This window comes from Typha latifolia, chromosome 8 (genome assembly GCF_019914945.1).
Source record: "Typha latifolia isolate L0001 chromosome 8, TyphaL0001v2, whole genome shotgun sequence".
NCBI classification, from domain to species: Eukaryota; Viridiplantae; Streptophyta; class Magnoliopsida; order Poales; family Typhaceae; genus Typha; species Typha latifolia.
Window position 1 is genome coordinate 6,514,806 of NC_133093.1, and position 8,849 is coordinate 6,523,654.

The window sequence follows — 8,849 nt, forward strand, 5'->3', positions numbered from 1 at the left end:
CTCCTGTATACATACAATCATGACATCATCAAATACTACTTGCTAAGATATCCATGATCACATAACCCATCACCACTTAAATCATATTATTAACCAAATAAACCTGTTAACATATGAATATCCCAGTCCACAATAATATATATTAAACTACTACATAATCCGGTAGGATCCACATAGGCCACAACAAATCATCAAGATACAACTAAAACGACTAATATAAGAGTACACTATGATTCGACCTGTATTATACAATTCATCGTCTAATACAACAGAGTACAAACATCAAATACTGGTGCAACTCAATTCCTATATAAACTATCATCTATACTATCTCGTATCTATAGCTCACCTCATCATCGCTCTAAAATATCTCCTCGAGATATCTCAAGTTGCTATCACATACCACGTATCTGAGTGGGTTAGAAAAGAAATAAAGAGAGTCATGAGCAAAAGGCTTAGTAAATAGACCTTACCCTAAATCAGTGATGCCAAACAGATAGTAAATTATGTACTGGATAATATGAATCAGAAAGTAGCATGATACTATGTATGAACATGTATATATATATCCTCAATGACATATATATGAATAAAATTAATTCTCATGAATGAGCATATTATATCCTCAACTAAAAATATATCACATGATGAAATTATCATATAACATCACCGAATATAACGACATATCATATATAACAATAATGAAACTGGTCACATCAATGATGATGCATGATGCATGCCAACTACTAGATAATCGTATATGTCAGAGCCAGATATAATCCACATATCTCTCACTATCACAATCAACCGTCTCAACTCTGAATATCATCCACCATACTGGACTACTGTACTTGGTCTCAAACTCGATACACATCATGTCACAAGCTTAGAATATACCCTGTCATACGCTAAGAGTATCTCTGTAGATAAATCATATACTGCCATACGCTAAGGGTATCTTAGAAGAAAGTAATCATACCCTGCCATACGCTAAGGGTATATCAATGATAGTTGTACCCTGTCATACGCTAAGAGTACAATCGTTAACCATCACCATACTCTGTCATACGCTAAGAGTATGTCCAGTACTAGTCCGAACCAGATACTGTTCCAACCATCACATCATATCACATCATATCACATCACATCACATCACATACACATGTACTTTTATGATTTCCTATATATGATAAATCATATGCATATATCCAGTACGACAACAAATCATGCAACTCAAGAATTTAGGTGGTAAAGAAGCCAAGAGAAAAATGATGCAATGCCGACTGTAAAAATGTATCTAACACATGTATACTTTTGCTAGTCCATTACATGCATACTCATGATAGAGATTATCCCGACATAAAAACCATAACAGTATAATCATCTCTATATATCACCAATGTACTCATATCTCAGATTAGCCTAATCAAATGCATGATAAAATATGTTTGAGTGAAATCATCTCTAGATAAAATCATATAATCATGTTGGAGGCCAAACCATGTGTGTACATAAGATATAATATATCCTAATTTGAGAAAGGCGTCTAGGGGATAAGACTACTCACTGTCTGATCAGAAGACACAAAGCACACATCTCTCACGTCCGTCGGGTAACCGAGTGACACTCATCGCTAGCAAGGTCCACGGGGTCTCAAATAAGGGGGTTCGGGATCTGAAATATTTAGGTAGTATGATATTAGTTGTTTATCTAATTAGAATTAATTCAGTTAAAATATAAAGGTTTATTAGGTTTAGAATCACTTTTCTTTATTTTTTATTACATAACTAGGTCTATAATATAGATACGATTCAAATATTATAATTCTAGTATTATTATAAAATGTTAGTTATAACATAAGGAGAAGAGCCCTGTTTCCTTTTTTATATGAGATTATTTCTAAATATATAATTATAAAATAAAATAAAAGGCTAAATAAGTATAGACAAGATCTAATTATAATTAATTTTATAATTCATACACTATCTTGATTAATTAGGGACAATGTAGTCTTTACTCGATAAAATAATAAATAAACAACTAAATAAGTTTAGTATTTTATTTGTTGCAGAATAATCATAAAATTAATAGAAATACTTAAAATATATATGATGAGGGTATTAGAATATAAATCTAATAATTATAATTTACAAATCTATCTATTAATCTAATAGATATATAAATAAATAAATAAATAAAAGTATTTACCTATATTTATACCTAATTAATCATTAATTATAAAATTATCATTAATAAAATTATATTGAAGAATATATAATATTATTAAAATAGTTAATGTCTAAATAATCTATTTGCATTAATTAAGAATAAAAATACCTAAATAAATAACATAACTAAAATAATTAATTAATAAATTAATTAAATGCACAAGTCTTGGGCTCGGCCCGGCATCGCTGCTACGATCTTGGGCCGAGCCCAAAGACTGTGCGAAAAGAAGAAAGAAAAAAGAAGTAGAATCCGACGAGGAAGAAGAAAAAGAAAGAAAGCAGAAGAAGAAGAAGAAGAAGAAGAAGAAGAAGAAGAAGAAGAAGAAGAAGAAGAGGGGGAGGGGAGCTGAGGGAAAAAGAAAGGAAGAAGAGATAGAAATAAGAAATATGAAGAAGAAAGAGGAAGAAGAAGAAGAAGAAGAAGAAGAGAAGAGGAAAAGAAGAAAAAGAGAAGGTGAGGGAGGAGCTTGCGAACCCGGGCCGGCGGGGAGGGCACCAGCCGCTGCTGGCCAGCCAGCGGCCGGCCTCTCGCCGGTGGCTCGGCTCCGACGAGCTCGGGCAAGAGAGAGAGAGAGAGAGAGAGAGAGAGGGGGGGGGGAGAGAGCTTCTCACTGGTGGCGGTGGCTTCGGGAAGGTGGCGGCGGGCCGACGTCGGCGACGAGGAGTGCGAAAAATAGTGGAGAGAGAGTGGAGTGAGAGAGAGACCGAGAGAGATAAATAGATAGATAGAGAGAGAGAGAAAGAGAGAGAGAGAGAGAGAGAAGGCAGTGGAGGGGGTTGCGGCGGTGGCGGGGCCTGCCACGGCCAGTTGGCTGCGGCAGCGGCCACGTGGCACCCCCACTACGCAAGCTGCATGCGCAGCTTGCATGGGCACGAGGCCGGCCACAGTGTGGTCGGTCACGTCGTGCCCATAAATTTTTTTTTTTTGTTGGTTTGGGTCGTTACAGATTTGGCATTTATGGGATCAATTGTCACATGGATTGTAACTGGTGTCGAAGTAGCTCTATGGATAGAGGTTGATGTAGGGTGTTTAAAGGAGCGCCACATGGCATTTGGTGTGGCTTTCGAGCTTGAGTTACTCGAGAGGTCGAGTTTCCTCTTCGACGCCATACATAAGCGTGTGGGACCACACGTGGTATGAGGAGCATCAAGTCCTGAGCTGTGAGAACCCACCAAAAAGACCACAGAGGTGCCCAGAGCAGGATTCAAATCTTGCTCCATCATTATCAGGAAGCGGTGAATTCACCGGAGGCTTGGTAATCTTACCGTTATCGTTTGGTTCTAATTCGACGTCAAGGGCGCCCCCTAGCCTTCCTCTAACTGGATTGAGTGGTTGGTTGGCTTATCTGGGCAGCGCCCCCCCGGCTTTCGATTGAACTTGAATCCAAGCCCTATAAGTTTTCTCCCCTTTAGGAACCTTGTTGTTTTCCAAGCAAATTGCCAACCGATGCCTAATTCTACCATAGCGAAAATAGACCGTGGGGATGTTTTCATAAGCGGTCTGCTAGAAGAAAGTTTCACCCTCCAAACATAATTCAATGCCCTATTTAAGAGGAAGCGATAAGTCATCTCGATATAAACTCTTGCGAAGCGACCTCGGACCCTAGCTTGAGTGTGGGAATCAATCTTCAGACTGAAGTCCAAGGCTATATCCATGATGATGCCGATGGGCCAATAATCAAATGGAATGCTTTCGAATTGATGGCGTGGAGGTGGAACATGCTTAGCAAGGAGGGTTAAAGGCTCCATAAAACAACAATTTGTTAGGTGACAGTGTGCATGATGTATCTCAACTTAATAAGAGTGATGGCTTGATTAGTGCTAAAGGATCAAAGGATCAAGTAGACTTTAAAATATTTTTTGAAATCAATAAATACAATTAAACCTCTAAAATATGAATTAGAAATATACTTAGAGGAGTAGACAATAAATTTGATTGACAAGTTTGATGCTCTAGAATGATGGAGACTAAACATATCGAAATTCCTATCATTTCGAAGATGGCTCGAGATATTCTTTCAGTTCTTATTACCACTGTTGCCTCTAAATCAGCTTTTAGCGCTGACAGTAGGGTTCTAAATAATTTTTGAAGCTCTTCATCTTCAGAGATAGGGGAGGCTTTGATATGTGGAGGGAATTGGATTAAAGAAATCATTAAAAAAGCAAATTAGCTTCTTTAAGGTATTTGTACTATACATATCATAATATGTTTTACCCATTTTATGCTTTTTATAAACTATTGCTAACTTTTTTTATATAATATTATTTTCTTTAGGTATCGGCGATAGAAATGTATTTGTGAAGATTCCAAATGTAGTTTGATATTCAAGTATCATACATAACAACGTCCTTTCTATTTGTATAGCATTTTTATTTGCATATGAGAGGCAATGATATATTGAAAATGTTTTGAATTGAGATGTTATGTTTCTTATTTAAGGTTGTACTTAATCTTATAACTGGTTGATATTACAGCAATGATGTTTAAGTTAATTAATAGCTGAATTTCCTTAATTTTCCCATCATTGTTTGTTTACATTGGTTGCACTACTTATTTGTATCAAATATCCATATCAAGTGATTAAACTTCACTAGAAATTGAAGCCACCTTTAATATGCATTATATTATGGATATAAGCTGCAATTAACATGTTTCCATTTTTTTTTTTTTTTTGCAATTATAGGATCAAGCTTCTTTTTAGTGTTAAGAGTGCCAAATAAATTTAATTGTAATATTTGGCATGCCGGTGGATTTTATTGTAATATTTGGCAACATACAAGTAATTTCTATTGTAATATATAGCAAGTGATATAGACTTATGATTTGGATGTCAAGATTTGGATTTGCTTTGAGCCAAATTTTGATAAATAATATTATATTAAGTTTTGCAATTGGTGTGATTTGGTTGGTTTTAGTAAAGTTTTGTATAATTTAACTTTAGTTCATTTGGTTGACTTTTGTTTTATTTACTAATTAAAATTTTGAAATTAGTATGATTACTAATCACTAATTAGCTTTAAATTTTTCAGTCAATTTGGTTGGCTTTTGTTTTATTTATAGATTAAATTTTATAGTCAATTTCAACTTAAATAGGTTGTGGCTCGGCTTGGGCTTGATCTTGCTCGATTTGGCTCGAGTGGAGCTGAGTCAAGCTTGAGCAGATTTATAAGGCTCAAAAATAATTTTGAGTCGAGTTTGATTAGGAGCCGGCTTGCTTAGGCTCAACTCGTTTACACCCTACTAGTTATGTAGGTTGTACTTTGTAAACATGTTTTTAACGTGCTAAACAAGATGGATGTCTTGTGGGTAAATATTCTATTGGCCAAATATGGGGAGTTAGATTCATAGGATAACAAGGTCCACACTACAACATAGTGGGTATAGGGGGCACTCAAATAGATGATGTTCAATATAAAAGGAGGTTGTTAGAAGCTAGTTGGAAATAGTTGCACCATGAGAACGGCCACAGACTCCTAGCTAACGAGCATTTCTTGGAGATGGCAGCCTTGTGCATTGGAAATGGCTTTGCTGGACAAAAAGCTCTCAGTGGCAGAACTGAAGGTGGAACTTGGGGAGATTCATAAGAAGAAGGTGGAATCAAACTCACCTTTAACATCATATTGTTCCCTTGGGTGACGACTCCACTCAGGATACATGGATATGGTGGCCATATCAAAAGACTAAGCCTCAGGCGAGCTACATCTACGCCTACCTCCACCCACCTATGGTGTTGGTGGAAGAGCATGTGGCATCCATTGGGTAGCCTCACGAGTCCAAACTTTTGTTAGGAAACTTGTGTGAATTATGCTTCCCACGAGGTGCCTGCATGGATTGAGGTTGGACCCTGAGTCAAACTACACACTTTGTTGGCTGTTTGAGGAAAGGCTCGACCATCTCTTCTACACGTGCAAGTTCTCTTAGAAGATCTTGGAGGAGACGAGCAAAACTAAGGATTGCTATTGAGGTAGACGGAATCTGATTGGCTCATCGAGGCGTGGGATGAAGACCCAAGACTAAACATGTGGATCAAAGGATTCATAGCCTCCATTCTTTGGCCTATTTGGAAGCAAAGGAATGCGGTGGCCGAGAACTGTGGTGCATAGGGCCTTGCAATTGGCAAGGTCCTAGGGCAAAACTACCATGAAGACGATTGCTCCTTGTAGCAAATGATACATAAATGAACTAGAATGGATTTAGGATGGGTGAAAATGAACTCGGACCGATCTCATTTCAAAGGAGCCTATCAAGGAGGTGCTAGGTACCATCTCTAAAAATGATATTGGGATGCTTCTTCTAGCAGTTTGGGAACCTTGCCCCAACGAGTCTGCCATTCAAACGAAGATTTGTGTGATTTGCATGGGCATAATGGGCCTATGATTGGGCGAGAAGAACTATAAGTAGGGGTGTAAATGAGCCGAGCCTGAGCGAGCCGGCTATGGCTCAGGCTCGGCTCGAAATGACTTTCGAGCCTCCTAATTCTGCTCAGGCTTGAGCTGGGCCAGACCAAGCCTGAGCCTATTATGAAGCCCTCGTTTCTCCGGCTCGCTCAAGCTCGGCTTGAAATGACTTTCGAGCCTTCTAATTCTGCTCAGGCTCGAGCTGGGCCAGACCAAGCCTGAGCCTATTGTGAAGCCCTCGTTTCTCCTCTCTCTCACTTCTCACCACTCAAGTTACTACCCAACCCACGGCCGGCAATGGTAGAGTAGAAGAACCGATGGACATGGGAGTTGCGGGGGTTCAAACCGAGAAGGTCGTTCGAGCACGAGGAATTTCGCACCTGTCTCCGTCATTAGGAGATTCCCCGTCCCGCCGCTGTCGCCCGTTCCGCTCTCCGAGACCTCAACTTCCTCGACCCCGTGATGCCAGAGATCGAGACGCCGAATGGTGGTGGAGGAGGATGGGGGTCGACGGTGGGGAAGGAGGAGGAGGGTCGACCGTGGAGAAGGAGGAGGAGGAGGGTCGACCATAGGGAAGGAGGAGGGTCGGCCATGGGGAAGGAGGAGGAGAAGGGTCGACGTGGGGAAGGAGGAGGGTCGACGTGGGGAAGGAGGAGGGCTGGCGGTGGGGAAGAAGAAGGATTAGTTTTGGTGGCTTTGAGAATTTGAGATCTGAGCGATGGAGGCTATTGGGATTTGTTGAGATTTAGGAATTTTTAAGATTTAGGGTTTGATAAGTTTATATATTGAGCCTATCGAGCCTGAGTGAGCCAGCTCTAGCTCAGGCTCGGCTCGAAATTAATATTGAGCCAGTTTCAGTGGCTCGGGCTCGGCTCAGCTTTGACCGAGCCGAGCCGGGCTCGGGCCGGCTCGAGCCAAGCTCGAGCCGCTTGTCAAGCTTGACAGCCCTAACTATAAGGTGATTATAGAGACAAACTTGTGATAAGTAGCTAGAGATCCTATTGCCCTATATATTTGTAACTTGCTTATAATTGATTCTTTGCACACCATGAACACATAAATGGTTAAGAAAATATAGCTGCATACAATAGCTCTTGACATTCAATAAAATAAAACAAAATAAAAAATATAATAGTTAGTGAGTTTTTGACGAAACTAGCCTGTTCTAAAATTCATTTACCAAATTAAACTAACCATCAAACATATTATTAAAAGGGGACTGCGGCACTATAGCCCTACTTAAAATGCTAAACTTGTTCGTATTTCACCTTTGAGAAGAAATACTGACAAGGTAATCATTTTTATGAAAAGATGAAATGACAAACTCTAACATTTTGCTTTGTCCAGTTTACCTTAACCATTTAAAAAACTAAACATTTGTATAAAAATGCTTACTAGTTAAGTGTTTTGGCAAAACAAAATCTTCTAGCACCTACAAATGTGTAACGCTCCCCATCTGACACATGCACGTGCTCACCCATGCACCCACATGGCACGTGCGGCATACGCGATAGGACCGGTGGGGCCGTCATGCACAGATAAACCCATGTGCTCACATAATCCATCACAAAATAAATTAAGACATCATCAATTTAAACCTTAACATATCCATATCTAAATCTACAACAATCATACTAGATAGCTATATAATCTGGTAGGGCCTATAAGGCCACGACAAATTATCAAGGTACAACTAACAAAAAATACATGATTACACTATAATTCGATCTATATTATACAAATCACTATCTAGAGTACAAATATAACCAATAATGACACTACTTAATTTTTCTATAAATTATTATCTATACCGTCTCACATCTATAACTCATCTCATCTTGCCCTATATATCTTCTCAGGATATTTCAAATTGCTATCACGCACCACATATCTAAGGGGGTTAAAAAAATAAAAGGAGTCATGAGCTAAAGGCTTAATAAATAGACCTTATCACAAATTAATGATGTCAGATAGAGAATAAATCATGTATTAGATAATATAAATAAAAAATGAGCATCATGGCTTGGATAAGTATATGAATGCATCATCAATAATATATAAATATATAGTAAATATCATGCCATACTAATCAAGTATATAATTCTCAAACAATGAATAAATAAATCTCAATATCATACCATTATTATAACTCTCTCAAATATGTTATATATGATGCATGCCAACTATGACCATACTATTATATCAAATACAACCACATATGAT